Source organism: Antechinus flavipes, chromosome 4 (genome assembly GCF_016432865.1).
Source record: "Antechinus flavipes isolate AdamAnt ecotype Samford, QLD, Australia chromosome 4, AdamAnt_v2, whole genome shotgun sequence".
Taxonomy (NCBI): domain Eukaryota; kingdom Metazoa; phylum Chordata; class Mammalia; order Dasyuromorphia; family Dasyuridae; genus Antechinus; species Antechinus flavipes.
Genome location: NC_067401.1, coordinates 384291937 through 384309224, shown reverse-complemented (window position 1 = coordinate 384309224; position 17288 = coordinate 384291937). Strand labels below are relative to the sequence as shown.

The 17288-nt window shown below is 38.7% G+C and overlaps 1 protein-coding gene across 1 annotated transcript in view; it reads right to left on the bottom strand.

Annotated features, from left to right (window-relative positions):
• The window catches only part of PLEKHA6 (pleckstrin homology domain containing A6), a 195816-nt gene that overhangs the window by 172403 nt on the left and 6125 nt on the right, over positions 1–17288 (bottom strand). The window lies entirely within an intron of this gene.

Below are 17288 nucleotides of genomic sequence, written 5' to 3'. Positions count from 1 at the left end.
TGTCTTCCCCCAGGGAGCTATAATTAGCATGATCCCCAAGAAAAGCTGCCAGGGATGAGAACCCGGCAAAGTGGCATGTACCGCAGTGTAAGCAGTCCAGTTCGCTCCTGCCAGGGAGCTAGCTGCCAACCCAACTCGGAGTTCAATCCTCAGCCCCCGCTCCAGACACACACACACACACACACACACACACACACACACACACACACGCCACCTCCCTTTTAATGCATCAAAACAGACTCAGACTCACCGGTTCTGAGGTGGGAGTCCGCGCTGAATGAATCTTTACAGCTCTCCATGCATCCCAGAACCCCCCCCTCCCTCAAGCTCGCTCCAGCTTCAGCTCAGCTCCAGCCAGGGTCCTCCTCCCCCACCCCCACCCCCCGCCCCCCGGAATCCCCTCCCTTCTGAAGAGCAGAGCTCAGGCTCAGAGGGCTGGCTAATCAGTCATCTCTGTCTCCCGGCGGGTCCCTGGCGCGGCGAGAGGATGCTGTTGTGGCTGCTGCAGGATCCAGCATCTTTCCCAGGCTGAGGCAGCTGGGCATGCTCATGGGCCCCCAGCGGGGATTTGAGAGCCACGTGATTCTCCCTCCCTGAGCTGTCACTTAGGATCAGGAGTAAATAGTCCCCCGAAAATGTTTAACTCTGTCTAGCCCGGCCCGGTGATTACCACCCATGTTGTCTAGGGAGAGAATTAGGGTGGATCACCGGCGGCAAGGTCGGGGGGCTTGGATGACAAAATAAATTGTACTATCTGACTGCAGTGAGGGTGTCCCACAGAGGGCTAATAATTAATAATGACAGTGATAATACCAAGCATTTATGCAGTGCCTATTATGTGCCGTATGCCGCACCAAGAACCTTACAAATACTATCTCATTTGATCCTCACAAGCCTGGGAAGCAGGTGCCAGGAAGCAAACTAAGATTAAATAAGCCCGGTGTCACATTGCTGGCAAATTCAGGGGTTTTCTGAGTGGCCAGTGGAATCAGCTGCATTTTTGCATTTTCTGGTGAGAGAAGGCAGAAATCTGAAAACTGCTTGGTTGTCTGGCACCCTGGGAATAGACCCAGTCAGCTATGGTGATCATATAGCCCTGCTACTGCCCACCTTAGATAAGGGTACCCCAGTGGATGCCAGCAAAGCTTGGCACCTAGGACCTCCCCCAAGAGCTCTGCTGCCCCCATATTCAGGATGTAGCAATGCAATGGTAACATTGCTGTATTTGTTAAAATTTTCCTTCTGCTATTTACTTATATTCTGCTATTATATTTCTGTGTGAGCTTAAGAGAACTAATTTTTTAGTTTCCTCATGTGTAAAAAGAGGGGGTTGGTTAAGATTGCCACTCAGGTCCTTTTCAGCTCTAAATCTGTGATCCTATGACTCCCGAGTCCTCATAAGTCTTCATCATCTAAAAGAAAAATGGTAGTCTAGTTTTCACCAGAAGTATAAAAGAAGATTCCTAACAAATTCTGCTGTTTACTCTTTCTGTGTGAGCTTAGAAGAACTAATTTTTTAGTTTCCTCATGTGTGAAAAAAGGGGGTTGGATAAGATCACTGCTCAGGTCCTTTTCAGTTCTAAATCTGTGATCCTATGACTCCCGAGTCATCATAAGATTTTATTATCTAAAAGAAAAATGTTAGCCTAGCTTTCACCTAGGTGAACTAAGCTCCTGTCCTAATCTGTGCTTTAGACTAAAGATATCAAACATATAGCCCATACCATAGCCAACCTAGAATAAAATGCAATTGAGAAAGATTTAATAGAATAAATAAAAATATAATAAAACAGAGATAACATTAGATTTTTAAACTAATTAATATGCAGCCCCCAAGGCTGCTTTAGCAAGACTGAACTGGAAACAAAGGGATGGACTATAGCACTTCTTGGAGCATTTCTGACTCTGGGAGTTGCAAATTATGAAATAATTTTCAAAATAATGATTTTAATGCAATAATAACTGACATCTATATAATGCATTATATTTGATTTATAAGACAGCCCTGTGAGAGACGCAGGAGAGATTTTGTTATCTCCATTCTATAGGTGATGAAACAGATTCATTAGGTGAGATTATTTTCCAAAGATAATTCAGAAAGCCCTGGGATTCAACCCATATCTCCTGACTCAAATTCCATTACTGTTCCCAGAGACAGAAGCTCAATGAGGGGCCCTCACCACGTAAAGGCACCTAAGAATTATTTCATTTTTTAAGAGTGGTACACAGTAGAAACTTCTTGGGCTTTACTACCCAGATCTAGCTATGGCTGACATAGGGAAGGGCTCTGAAGATATGATGGGGTAAGGGGGGAAGGAGACAAGAACAGAACCTAGAACCTAAGAATCTATGTTACTCTGCTCTGCTACATTCTATCTATATGACTCTGAATAAGTTATTTCACCTTTCAGGGACTATTTCCTTATGAGGGGATTGGCGTCAATGATTTCGTTCCTATTCAAAATCCTGTGATTCATTTCCTTCCAAAGAACAATGCCAGGAGTGAGTGGGGAACTATAGAAAGGATCCTTAGAAAAGAAAATGCTTTCCTGGCTCTAGAACTAGAACAGACTTGATGCTGGTAAGTGAGGAACTACAGAAAGGATCCTTAGAAAGGAAAATGATTTCCTGGCTCTAGAACTAGAACAGGTTTGATGATGGTGTTGGTGCTGGCTGCAAGGGAGGGATTCAATGAGATGTTCCTCATTCACCCTCCCCCAAGTCCCGCTCTTAGCCATCAGCTCAGTGGAGATTCTAGCCTGGAACTTCACCAGTGCAAGCAGAGCACTCCATTGAAAGGAAAGCAGAGTCCTAAGTACAGGAGATGGGTCAGAGACAGTCAATTAAGCCCAACCTGACTGCCTGGTCTCTTCCAAGAGCTAGAAGGTATTGCTTAATCTAGATCTCCAGAGAGTGACCATGGAGGTATCCAGAAATTCACATCCACAGAGATTGGTCTGGCATTTTTGTGGGGGAAAAAAAGAGAGGGATGGGATAGGTAAGTGAGAAACTACATCACTCTTTAGGGACAGTGACAGGGATAGAGGGGACAATCCAATGCCCCAGAATCTCCCAAGCTCAAACACACATTTCTCAGGCAGCTTGAGAAGATCTGACAGACGGCCCGGCTGAGAGGGTTTCCTCTCTGGCAGACAAGGAAAGGGTAAGGATTCCGAACAAGTGTCTGAGTTCCAAAGGGGAAAGCGGAGCTACACTTAATAATTCTGTGGAATTTGGTTTGTAACAGGAAGCATGAGACGGCAAAAGTGAAAAGCAAGGGTGGCTGTGGAGCTGCCAGGAGCTTTAATGCCTTCATTGGGAGAGGAATAAGTTACAAGAAGAGCTAAAGAATAATAAAGATATTGCATTTGGAGCTCTAGACAAGAAAAAGCCACTTGACCTGCTAGATTTTAGATTCAGGAGACCTGGGCTCAACTCCTTAGTTACTTCTTACTGCTTGGGTCACCTTAGGTAAGTCACTTCCCATCACACTTGTCAGTTGTTTAAAAAATGAAGAGGTGAGACCAGATAATCCTTAAGCATTCTTATATAGTTCTAGCAAAATGAACTGACCACATTCTTTTCCATTACTGACTTCGGTATCCTAAAGTGGAAAAGTTATATTTTATGATCTAAACAACCAGTCCAAACAGGACAACCTTGGAGGGAGAAGGGGCTATAAATGAAATAAGCAACCTAAAAGTGCTTTAATAATGTCACACCCACTCCAAACATTTCTCTGGCTCCCCATTGCCCACGGCACAAAGGTCATGCTCCTAAACCTGATATACAAGTCTGTCAAGTTCATCTAGACTCCAACCTACCTTTCTAGACTTAATGTCCACACACACACACACACACACCTTAACAATTGCTCTATGTCCCATCCTCCAATTCCATGCTGACTTCCAAATGCCACACTGTTAATCACTTTTTCCTTCTCCCACAACCTGAAATGCCCTTCACCCTTCTCTCTATCCATCCAAATCCATCTTCCTTGAAGCCTCGGTTTCATGTCCCCCATTAAGACCTCCCTGATGGCCCAAAGTGACTTCTCTCTTCTCAGAATGAAAAAAATAAATAAAATTGAGATGGGGTCTCTCATGTTACCCAGGCTTCGAACATGATGTCACTCAATAAGTCTGATCTCACTGTTAATTGTCACAGAATCTTTGGAACTTCTTCATTTTCGACCCGGACAAGTTTACCCCCTTGGGCAGCCTGGAAGCCTTGCCCATCCCTGAGTTACCAGACTGGTGCTGTACTTAGTGTGGATAATAGATCGGCTTATCCTATGACAAATCAGAACTTAAAAGCTCAACAGGTTACCCAGTAGCAGAGATTACTGGGATGTTCCACCACACCAGGATCAAATTTTCAGATGACATGAAGCTGGGAGGGACAACTAACTTCCTGGATGACAGGATCAAATTACAAAAGAATACCTGAAATGACAAGCCAAATATAATATTCTGACATTTAATAAATAATAATTATAGCTAACATTTGTACAGGGCCTACCATGTGCCAGGCATTCTGCTAAGTGCTTTATGGTTATTTGATCCTTATAACAACTCCAGAGAGGTTAGTACTATTATTATCTCTATTTTAGATAAGGAAACTGAAACAAAGTTTAAGTAGCTTGCTTTGGGTCATACAGGTCTGAGGTCAGATTTGAAGGAATCACAGACTCCAGGAAAAATGTCTAGTCCTGTCCTAGTCTGATCACATCTGGCACATTCTATATAATTCTAGTTGTTACCTTTGGGGCAAAATGTTGACAAGTAAGAAAATATCCAGAAAAAGACAACCAGGTTTTCCTGACTCCTAGATTATCCTCTCTTATTCTTTTATGTTTAATATTCAGCACAGATGAGTAAAATAATTTTTAAAATCAAAATCTAGGGATGCTACCAAATGTAAAAGTGTAAAAAATGCCTCATTTTTTACAGCACTGGAAGCGTCCTCAGGACAGCTCTGGTGACAGATAGGATGACGGGGGTGGTCAGAGTATTTCATCCTGTTTCCACATGATTTTGCTTCCTTCTGCTAGGTTTTTATGTTTTGAAACAATTTTATTCCACATAACTTAGAAATTATGAGAATCTGGTGTGGTGACATCTGTTAAAAGTGTTGTCCTTAAATGTTTACAGATCAATGTCAGATCTGAGCAACTGTGGACAACAATTATGTCTATGATACACTTCCCAGTTCTAAACAGTTTATTTGCAGAAATAGGCAAGAGTTTTTTGAAGTCATTCATCATGCATGAAAATTTGTCTTGGGTTAGTTTTTGAAATTTTGAGCGCAAGAATCTTTCAGACAATCCTGATCACTAGGCTGTGCCTTCGTGGGTATTTGGAAGGCCCTTAATTTGTGTAGTTTGAAGTAATGTATTGCTCAGGAAGTGCCATTTCCTTGCATAACCTGCATTGATCAATAAGTCAGGACTCCTTAAAGATAATCTGTCTGTAATGTTTAGTAACAATGACCTGTTTATTGTTATTATTTCAGGTATGTGCTAAACTAAATGGCCTTTAAAGTCTCTACCCATTCTGAGATTTTATGTCCATCTCTGATTCTGTGAGCTGGAGACGTTTATCCTGGATAAAAAAAAATTTCACTCCAGACCTGATAGTTGTCATCAAGTATCTGAAGGTCTGTCTTATGGAAGAAGAATTAGGCCGGTTTCACTTGGCCCCAGAGGACAGGATTGGAATCAGTAGGTGGACGTTTTAGAGAAATAGACTTGGTTTAATGTAAGGAAAAGCTTCCTGACAAATACAGCTATCCAAAAAAGTTCCTGGAAAGGGGTGAGTTTTCCCTTACTAGAATGGAAAGGCTGGATGTCTACTGGTCACGTATGTTAGAATAGGGATTCTTATTCAAGCAGGGACATGATGGTCTCATTTGAATTTGATCAGATGCCCTGAGGTCTCTTCCAACTCCAAAAGCCTGTGGACCTCTTGGCCATATGTGTCTCTATACCTAATTTCATAATATTTGGAATTATTTCATATACATTCCTCTATAGACCTATGAAGTTTTTAAATGGGAGACTCTTAGAGGTCATTTATTACGATCACCCCATTTTACAGTTATCTCCCTAAGATTTGCTATAAGTGATTTTGAAGAGAAATGATTCTATTTTGTTTATCTTTGTATTTTCCATAGGGCCTAGAACTGTGCTCTGCAATTACTCTATACCCAAAAAATATTTATTGGCTGGCCGAAATCAGAGAGCAGAGGCATGAGAAGCCATAATGATAATTCCTTAAAAAACACAATTAGATTTCTTTAATTCTAACTGCCCTGGCAGATATGAGGGCATAAGGAAAGCTGGGGGTGTAACTAGCAAGTCTGATCCTCAAGGTATTTCAATAGATATACTCTAATCAACTTTTTAAGACATATTTAATTGAGGGAGGAAGCTCAGAGAGGCCTTGGACTTTGGGACACAAGGCAAAGTAGCAGGAGAGCTAAAGTCACTATTATCAGGAAGACAAACCCAAATATAGGAATACATGAAGCTACTACGAAGGTAAGTGAGCCGAGCAGGACCCACAGGAGAGGAATTAATCCATAATAGGGCTGTGAACTGTGTGAACTGGGAGAACATTTGGCATCATTTAAATTTTGGCACCCTGAGGCAAAGTCTTGACTGCCAGTCTAGTTGTGCCTCTTAGAAAAGGAAACAAGTAGTAAAATAATTCAGGTCACTATTTCTGCATACACAATCTTGTTGCTGATAATATTGGGGAGGAGTAGGAAGGAACATGAGAAAAAAAGGAAATATTATAGGCAAATTCCATGATCATAAAAATAAAGATAGAGGAGGATGTTTGTTTAAAATATCCAATTTACCATTGAAGAGAGGGAAACTGTTTCCTGTTCCTTAGAGACTCTTGGACCTGAGCTCTTAGGTGTGAGAGAAAAAGCATCATCCAAGCCAAATATGGATATAATGCAATTCAACAGTAAGTATTTTACTATGTGCAGAACGTATGCTCCTTGAAGGTAGAAATGGTTTTTGTATTTCTTTGTGTCTCCAGAGCTTCTGGCATATAGCAAGAGCTTAATAAATGCTGAAGTTTCTGAGAACACTGTGCTAAGGACAAGGGGAAATACAAAGTTTAGATAAAACACAGACTCTGACCTAGAGGAGCTTACAGTTTTGTAGGAAGATAAGACACGAACAGAATATTATATAAGTGCATTAGAGAATTACAAAAAAAAAAGGTAATGAAGAGTGAAAACTACATGTTATTAGTATATTTGCTAAACTGGGACAGCTAGATGTTGCAATGGATAAGGTACAGGTCCTGGAGTCAGGAAGACTGAGTTCAAATATAACCTCAGACACTTTCTATGTGACCCTGTGTAGGTCACTTAACCCTGTTTATCTTGGTTTCCTCATCTGTAAAATGAGCTGGAGAAGGAAATAACAAACATTCTATCATTGCCAAGAAAACACCAAATAGGTTCACAAAGAATCAGACATGACGGAAGAACAACAAGAAGTAAAGTAAGTTTTGGAAGGGCGCTTTTCTGGAGGTAGGACAGAGGACTCATCACCTGTAAACAGTCAAAAGTCTTAGAGTTGGTGACCATTTCATGTCTGAATGCTTCATATAACATCTTTGACATGAAGATATCAAATTTTTGCTTAAATACTTAAAGTCACAGGGAGCTCAGCCTTTATCAAGACAATCTATTTGGTGGACAGCCCTAATTGTTAGAAAGTTTTCTTTCTAAAAGAGTATATTGAAGGGAAATCTGCCTCATTGTAACTTCTATCCATTGGTCTCTAGTTTTGTTTTCTGGAACCAAATAGGAAAAAATCTAATCCATCATTCCTGTGATAGTTCTTTAGATATTTGAAGACCTTGGTCCTGAAGCTAAGATCTCAGAAAGGAGAGCAGCTGGCAGGGGATCAAAGGCAGCTTGGTTCATATAAAGAAGGTTAACTTTATAATCAAAGGTTCAAATCGTATTGTGATCTTGGAAAAAATCACATCCTCCCCGGTCTCAGTTTCCACATCTTGTAAAATGAAGGAAGTTGTACCAAATGGTCTCTGGGGTTTCTTGTAACTTTGAATGGTGTACAATTCCCATGTGGTGGGGCCCTTTTCCTTCAACGCTAGAATTAAGCATTTTAATAATGCTTAATAAAGATATGTGATATCTTTGTTAGATTTTTATAAGATATTATCAGAAATACATAATTACCCAAGCCACCTATGAATAAATAAGTAGGCAAAATTACAAATTTTTAAAGAAGAATTATAAAGTGTTAACAATCCTATGAGAGAATCTGCCAAATCACTAATAATAAGAGAAATGCTAATCAAAACATAGAAGTTTCATCTCTCACCCAGCAATGTGACGCAGATGATAAAAGATGTGAATAATCGATATTGGAAGGGTTTTAGAAAGGCAGTACATTAATGCACTGTTGGTTGAGCCATAGAAAACACATTCTGGAAAGCAATTTAGAATTATGCAAAGAAAGTGACTAAAATGTCCATATCACTTGAAGCAGAGATTCTACCGCTAGTTTTATATTCAGAGAAGTCAATGGCAAAAAGGCTCCATTAAACCAAAACATTCGTTGTTGTTGGTTAGTCACATTTGATTCTTCATGATCTCATTTAAAGTTCTCTCAGCACAGACACTGTAATGGTTTGCCATTTCCTTCTCCAGTTCATTTTAAAACAGAGACAAACAGATTTAAATGACTTTCTCAGGATCACACTGCTAGTAATTGTCTAGGGCCCATTTGAAGTCAGGTCTTCTGGACTCAAGGCCCATACTCTATCTACTGCACCACCACCACCACAACAAAATCCAGCAAAACAAACAAAAAATGATATGGAGTATAATATCCAAAATATTTATAGCAGTACATTTTGAACTAACAAAAAATTAGAAACAAAGTGGATTGAAACAGTTGGGAAATGGCTAAACGAATTTGTGGTATATAAATGTAAAGGAATGTTATGGTACTGTAAGAAAATAACAAACACAATAAATACAGAGAAGCATGAAAAGAATTAAGTGAAATAATATAAAGTAAAGTAAACAAAGGCAGAAAAACAATATATACAATGACTACAATGATATAAATGGGAAGAATAACAAACAATTGAAACTGAAATGCTGCAAAATTATATTGACCAAACTTGACTTCAAAGAAGAGATATAAGAAGGCACCTCCCTCTAACCCCACAGGCCTCCCCACAGGCCTCCCCACACTCTTATTTGCAGAGGGAACAGAATATGGATATGGAATATCACATCTAATGTCAGATTTTTTTATGTACTAGTTTTGCTGAACTGGTGTTTTTCTTCTTTTTGAATTTTTGTTATAAAGGCTGAGACAGGAGTGGAGTTAGAGAATGGGGAAGGATATTTTAGAAAGTATAGGCAATGTAAAAACAAATTATATTGAAATTTTTTATTTAAAAAAACAAGAGATCCACAAAGTTTTATTTAACTTAATTTAATTAATAATTAATAAAATTTAATAGAAATATTCTTAGGAGATATCAGTCCAGACATAAGAAAGGGGCACCAAAAAAATGAGGAAGAAGAGAAAGATGAAAACTTTGGATATTTGACATCCTATTTGGGTTGTTTCAAGAAAGTACTATTCAATATGACATGGCAGAAGAGAGCTAACAACACAAAAATCAAATTTGAAGACATGGGATTAGTCTTCTGCAGAGTGAAATCAGAGGTGTTCCCAACTATCATTAATAGGTGAACAAAGGATAAAAATCACTGAAATGCCAGATGGACTCCATCAGTAATCATACACAAATAATTGAAGCTGGAAAGGACCTTGAAGATTATTTAATTACATTTACTCCTTTTAAAAGATGATGAAATTGAGGCTCAGGGCAGCTTGACCATTTATATAAACAGCCTGTCCAATATAGGTTATTTTGGCTTATCCACTTTTTTTTTAAAATAATGCTACTAAGATATCTTCTACTCTGATCCCCTTGCTGTTAGTGCTATCTCCTCCCCCCCCCCCAGTCCCCAAATAGTCTTCTATTTCATAGATTCCTTAAAAGCATTAAGGTCATCTACACTAATGCCCTATTTTACAGTTTTAAAAACTGAGACCCACAGAAACTAACTTACCTGAGGTCACACAAGTAATAAATGGCAGAACCAAAATGAGAACCTAGGTCCTCTGGCTCCAAATCTAATCAATCAATATTTATTAAGTGCCAGTACATTCTAGGTACTGTGCTAGACACTGGGGATACAAAAAGAAGCAAAAGATACTCTCTGTCTTCTAGGTGCTTATATTCTAATTGGGGAGATAACATTCAAACAAGTATATTAAAAGCAAGCTGTATACAGAATACATAAGAAATCATTAAAAGAGAGAAGACACTTAGAATTAAGAGGAGTGAAGGAAGGCTTCTTAGCAGGTGGGATTTTTGGTAGGGTTTAAGCCAGGGAGTTTAGCAGAGGAAAGAAAGTGTTTCAGGCAAGGGGACCAGCCTGAGAAAATATCCTGAATGGAGAGATGGAATGTCTTATTCATGGAACAGCCAAGAATCCAGTATTACTAGAACCCTCTTTCTACATGTTCTATGTCCCAAAAGATGAGAAGCTTGGGAAAGGATTTGATTTTGAATTCCTATCACCTAGCATAATAACCTATATACAGTTGGTACTTCACAAATGCTTTTTAAAAATTGAATCCTGTGTCTTCCACCTCAAATCTTTCTACAGTAATCTGAATTTCTGTGACTTTTAATATGTGCTGCTTTGTTAATCTTTCATGAATATTAGTATTTTTTACCTAGCTTAATTGAAAGCTCACTGAGGCAAAAACTATATCTAACACTTCTTTGTAGACTCAATACCAATATTGGCCATGGAGTATATGCTTTGGTTACCAATTTGAGCAGAGAGGAAGGGTTCTGTGTCCAGTTGAAACCAATTCAATAACTCAAAATATATATATTTTTTTTTATTCTGAACTTCACAAGTATAAAAAGAGAGAGAAAAAAAGAAGAACATTTCCATGAACAAATATTAAAAGAGAATTACCTATGAAATCATAAATCTCTATTATATATATAGCTTGCTTTTAAATATATATATAAAATAAATTCAACGTGATACTTTCAGAGCGTTCTCTGTCCCTGTCTCCTTCTGAACTTCCTTCTGTGCATTTTTAAAAGGCATCAATGACATTTTTTATTTCCTTCTTTTTTCTGTTATCACTATCTTTATCTCCCCTCTACATTCCAAATGAAAAACACAGCAAAAAAGATAAGCAAAGGCTAGTGAAACAAACCCACACATCATATCCAAAAATGGTCATCTCATTCTGCTCCATCTGTCAGGAGGTATGTAATATTCTGCATCAGTGATCCTCAGGAATCTTCAGCTCATTGCATGAATAGAAAGTCTTAAGTCTTACAAAATTGTTTTAATGTACACTGCTGTTGTTATTGTAAAAATTGTTCACCTAATCCTGCTTACTTCACTCTGCATCAGGTCATAAAAGTTTTCCCAAGTTTCTCTGTTACTGGCCTCCTACTCATTTCTTCTAGGCCAATATTATTTATTACTTTTATGTGCCATCATTTATTCACTCATTCCCTGATTCATGAGCACTTTGTTTCCAATTGTTTCCAATCCTTTGCTACAACAAAAATTGCTGCTGTGGATATTTATAGATGTATGGGTCCTTATCCACGTTCTTTGATCTCTTTGGAGTATGGCTCCAATAAGGGTCTAAATAGGATGTAGATAATACAGTAATATTTGGGACATAATTACACATTGCTTTCCAGAATGGTCAATTCTCAGTTCCATCAACAATGCATCTACTTTCTTGAAGCCTCTCAAAAATTTGTCTTTTTTTGTGGGGCATCATCTTTGTCACTCTAATGGTTGTAAGGTAAATATTCAGAGTTGCTTTAATTTGCATTTCTTAAATAGTAATAGGGAGCATTTTTTCACATAGCTATTGATAGCTTAGATATCTTCTTTTGAAAAATTCATCTTCTTTTTGCCATTTATCAGTTTTTGGATATCACATATTTTAATCAATTCCTTGCATATTTTAGCTAGGAGACCTTTATCAAAGAAATGTATTTGGAAGATTTTGTCCCAGCTAATTTCTTCCCTCTTAATTTTAACTACATATATTTTATTTGGGGAAATCTTTTAATTTTTACATAAACAAAACCACCCATTTTCTTTCTTGTGATCTTCACTATGCTTTGTCTAGTCATAAACTTATCTATATATTTTCTTTTTTGCTCCTCTAATTTGTTTATGATATACCTTTTATATCTAGGTTATATATCCATTTGGAGCTTATTTGGGAAATTCTTCACCTAAATCTAATTTTACCAGACTGCTTTCAGTTTTTCCAGAAGTTTTTATCAAATAAGTATCTTTACCAGTGAGATAGCTAGTAATGCAATAGATAGAATTCTGGGCTGGAATCAAGAATTTTGAGTTCAAATCTGACCTGAGACACTCACTAGCTGCATGATCCTAAGCAAGTCAATTAACCTCTATCTACCTGCATATCCTTAAACTGTAAAATGGTAATAATAATCACACCTGCCTCCTGAGACTGTTGTGATGATCAAATGAAAATAGTATCATATAAAAATACTTAGCACATAGTAGGTGCTATTAAAAAAAAATGTTCCTTTCTCCCTAAACTGGGTCTTGAAGAAAGGCCTTCTCAAAGGAGAGTACACACCTTACAAGTATTGATACTAGGGATCAAGGGGAAGTTAATGAGATGAGAAACGCTAAGGGAAAGAATTCAAGAGAAGCGGAGAAGAAAAGATACCCAAATAAGAATAGAATGAGAGACTTATATATGTTCTTAATAGAGAGAGAAAGAACACTGAACTAGTTATTTTTTCTGCTTTGGAAGCAAGACAGGATCTGGAAGTTAGGTGAGACTTGCTGAGGGTGGAGAAGGTATCCAGGCCAAGTTGATGTGACAGAAAGGTGGTACCTGGCAAAGAGCCTCTCTCTCTCCAGCTATGGGGAAGGGCAGCAATGGTCCCAAATTTGGACCTCGTGTTCAGGGATGTGGACTGATGGGGAGGGGGTTCTGCTACCCACCTCCTCTATCTCTGTTTAACGTAAGGAACTGGGGAGGGCAGGGTACTCCCTGGTTATAGAATGGTCCAGCTCCCCAAGAACAGACCTTTCCTGGGTAAAAGCAGAAGGATGCAGGTTAGATCAAAGAAAGAATTTTGTGCCTCTTAGGAATGGTAGATAGATCAGGTGAGGGAATGGGCAGAAGGAATCTCCTTTCTCTGGAGATCTTTATTCACAGGAGAGAAAGCCATTATGTGTGGGTCATCGTAGGCTTAGAGGGATCCATCCAAGAGCAAGGGCATCTCAAGGTTCATCATGTGCACTTTTGGTGCCCTCTTGTGGCATAGATTTGTAAATATGGTGTGGGGATGCAACTAAGGTGCTAGGATTTAAAGCCAGGAGGGAAAATGCAAATGAAGAAATCAGAACCCAAAATGCTGAGTGGACCAAGGTTATCTGGGTAACAAATAGTAAGGCTGAGATCCCAACCCAAGGCTTTTACATCAAATCTCTTGGTTTTTCTGCTTCTCACCAAATAGTCGTGAGACGTTCAGTCTCAAAAGGACTTTAAGTCCCATCTAGATACATTCCTACATTTTACAGATGATAAAGCTGAGGAGATGGGAAAAATTACTTGCCCAAGATCACACAAGTAGTGAATGGCAGAACTAAAAATCAGGTCTTCAGTATAATAGAAAAATTGCATGCAAGGAATGAGGACAGCCTGTGGAAAGGCAGAAAGGCGGGAATGCTAAGTTCAGGCACAACGGGCTGGAGCCAACTCAAAAACAGCTCTGAAGGCCGTTATTAAATTTTCATCATGAGCAATTACACCTTGGAAATGGGCAAACCTGCAAATCAGGGCTTGATTGTTTTGTTGATTGTCTAGACTCTAAAAAATAATGGAGAAAAATTTAATAATACAGATTAAACTTAAAAATTGTCCTGTGTACCTTTTTTTTGAGAGCCAATTGTTAAACATTTATCAGAGCATGCTTTAGTAGAGGAATAAGTTTGGTTTGATTGGAACATCAAATGCATAGAAAGGAGTATGTGAAAATTCTTTTGTTGTTGTTGTTGTTGGTCCTTCATTTCTTTTTTAAAAATATTTTATCTTATTTAATAATAACTTTATATTGACAGAATCCATGCCAGGGTAATTTTTTTTCAACATTATCCCTTGCACTCGCTTCTGTTCCGATTTTTCTCCTCCCTCCCTCCACCTCCTCCCCTAGATGGCAAGCAGTCCTATATATGTTAGATATCTTGCAGTATGTCCTAGATACAATACATATTTGCAGAACCGAACAGTTCTCTTGTTGCACAGGGAGAATTGGATTCAGAAGGTAAAAATAACCCGGGAAGAAAAACAAAAATGCAAACAGTTCACATTCATTTCCCAGTGTTCTTTCTTTGGGTGTAGCTGCTTCTGTCCATCAATTATCAATTGAAACTCAGTTAGGTCTCTTTATCAAAGAGATCCACTTCCATCAGAATACATCCTCAAACAGTATCATTGTTGAAGTATATAATGATCTCCTGGTTCTGCTCATTTCACTTAGCATCAGTTCATGTAAGTCTCTCCAAGCCTCTCTGTATTCATCCCGCTGGTCATTCCTTATAGAACAATAATATTCCATAACATTCATATACCACAATTTATTCAACCATTCTCCAATTGATGGGCATCCATTCATTTTCCAGTTTCTAGCCACTACAAACAGGGCTGCCACAAACATTTTGGCACAGTATGTGAAAATTCTGCAAAAGTGAACTAGAGTCAGATTGTGAAATGCCAGGCTGAGTTTATATCCTAGAGGCAGAAGGGAGTCACTGTAACTTCTAGAGCAGGAGAGTAACAGTTTGCCCTGTTCTTTTGGAATATCAATGTGCTAATTGTGTAGAGGAGGGAAAAAGAATAGAGGTTTTTCTACTGGGCTTGTATCCCAAAGATAACATAAAGAAGGGAAAGGGACCCATATGTGCAAAAATGTTTGTGGCAGCCCTTTTTGTAGTGGCAAGGAGATATATATATATGGTATGGAATGCTATGGAATATTGTTCTAATAAGAAATGATCTGAAGGATGATTTGAGAAAGTCCTGGAGAGACTTACATGAACTGATGTTGCGTGAAATGAGCAAAACCTGGAAATCATTATACACAGCAACAGTAAGATTATACGATGATCAATGCTGATGGATGTGGCTCTTTTCCACAATGAGATGATGGATGCCAGTTCCAATGATCATGTGATAAAGAGAGTCATCTACACCCAGAGAGAGATCTGTGGGAACTGAGTGTGGTTCACAACATAGAATTTTCACTCTTTTTGATGTTGCCCACTTGCATTTTGGTTTTTTTCCTCATTTTTTTGCTTTTTGATCTGATTTTTCTTGTGCAGCATGTTTGTGGAAATATGTATAAAGGAATTGCACATGTTTAACATATATTGGATTACTTGCCATTTAGGAGAGGGGATGGAGGGAAGGAAGAAAAAAAAATTAGGACACAAGATTTTGTAACAGTGAATGTTGAAAATTATCCATATATTGCTTGCTATCTAGAGGAAGGGGGAGGGGGAAGAAGGGGGAAAAAAAGGTTATGCAAGGATCAGTGTTGAAAAATTATCCATGCATATGTTTTGAAAATAAAAACCTTTAAAAAAAAAAAGAGGGGGCAGCTAGGTGGCAGATAGGTGGCACAGTGCATAGAGCGCTAGCCCTGAAGTCAGGAGGACCTGAGTTCAAATTTGACCCCAGATACTTAAGAATGAAAGAAAAATTATCTATGTATATATTTTGAAAGTAAAAAACTTTAATTAAAAAAAAAAAGAGTAGAGGCAGGAAGACCAAGATGAGCCCAGTGTCTGGCACACGGTAGGTGCTTTGCAAATGTTTACTGATTGTAAGTTATGCAATATTCCAAGCAAAAAGTGGTAACATTCCATTTGATTTCATCATTTTTGATGATGTTTCACCATCAAAACTATTACAGGTTCCTCATTGCCCACAGAGTAAAGCTCAGATTCCTCAGACTAACAGTCAAGGTCTGCCATTATTTATCCCTAACCTTTGTTTTCTTCTCTCTCACTGCTGCCCCACTATGCACCTCCTATATCATCTAAGCTGGACTACATTACTGTTTCCTAAGGGTGCCACAGAGCTGCCCAATTCCACATCTTGGTTCATACCCCTCCTATTTACTGCATTGCTCCTCCCATTTTGAATTCAATTCAACAAACATCATTATTAAGCACCTACTGTGTGCCAGGCACTGTGAGAGATACTGGGGAGAAATAGAACCAGAATAACTCCACTCATAAGGAGCTCAGATTTCACTGAGGAAATACAATACTGACACTTACCCAACAAGTCAACACTTGGACAAAGCAAGACAAATTATCGAGAAGAGCACCAGTAACTATGGGGATCTGGAATGAGATTGTACCCTCCTTCTTCTGCCCTCTTCCACTTCCACATATTTACAGAAGAATATTTTCTCTCTTTTTCTCCCTTGCCCTCCCCTCCCCATTGACCACATAATAAGACTTTGAACTTCAGGATGTGAGAAGCTCTGTAGTTCCCATTAGCATCAGTAGTATTATCTACCAGTGCTGCTAATAATGTCTTGGAACAACAATAACACGCAGGACCATTAATGTACTGGGAGCCAAGAGATAAACCTGGGACAAAGTAGATGCCCTGAAGAAAGTCAACTTTAGGACTTGGCCCTAACTTTCGGAGTCGAGCAGAGCAACACCTAAGGTGAAGTTCTTAAGGATTTTATGAAGCAAGAGCTCTCAGTTCACCCTTCTGTCCTATTGAGCCCACCCTTCCCCCATCCCAGACATGTTTATGGAAGAGGAGAATGCATCCCTACTTTGGGGGATGTCCCCAGAACAGCTAGCTTTGCTCTACTGGGCCATCACCAGTCATTTTGACCTTTGTTCTGTCACTGGACTTCCAATGACGCTGCCCCATACATATCCAATTCAAGAACAAGTCATTGTCATCTTCAAGAAAGAAGGATGAAAAAATAAAAATAAAAGAAAGAAGGATGAATGTGTGACCCTGGGCAAGTCACTTAACCCCAATTGTCTCAGCCAAAAAAAAAAAAAAAAAAAGGATGAACAATAGAAAAATAAAAGTGTATTATGTGTGTTTATATGTATTCATGTGTGTA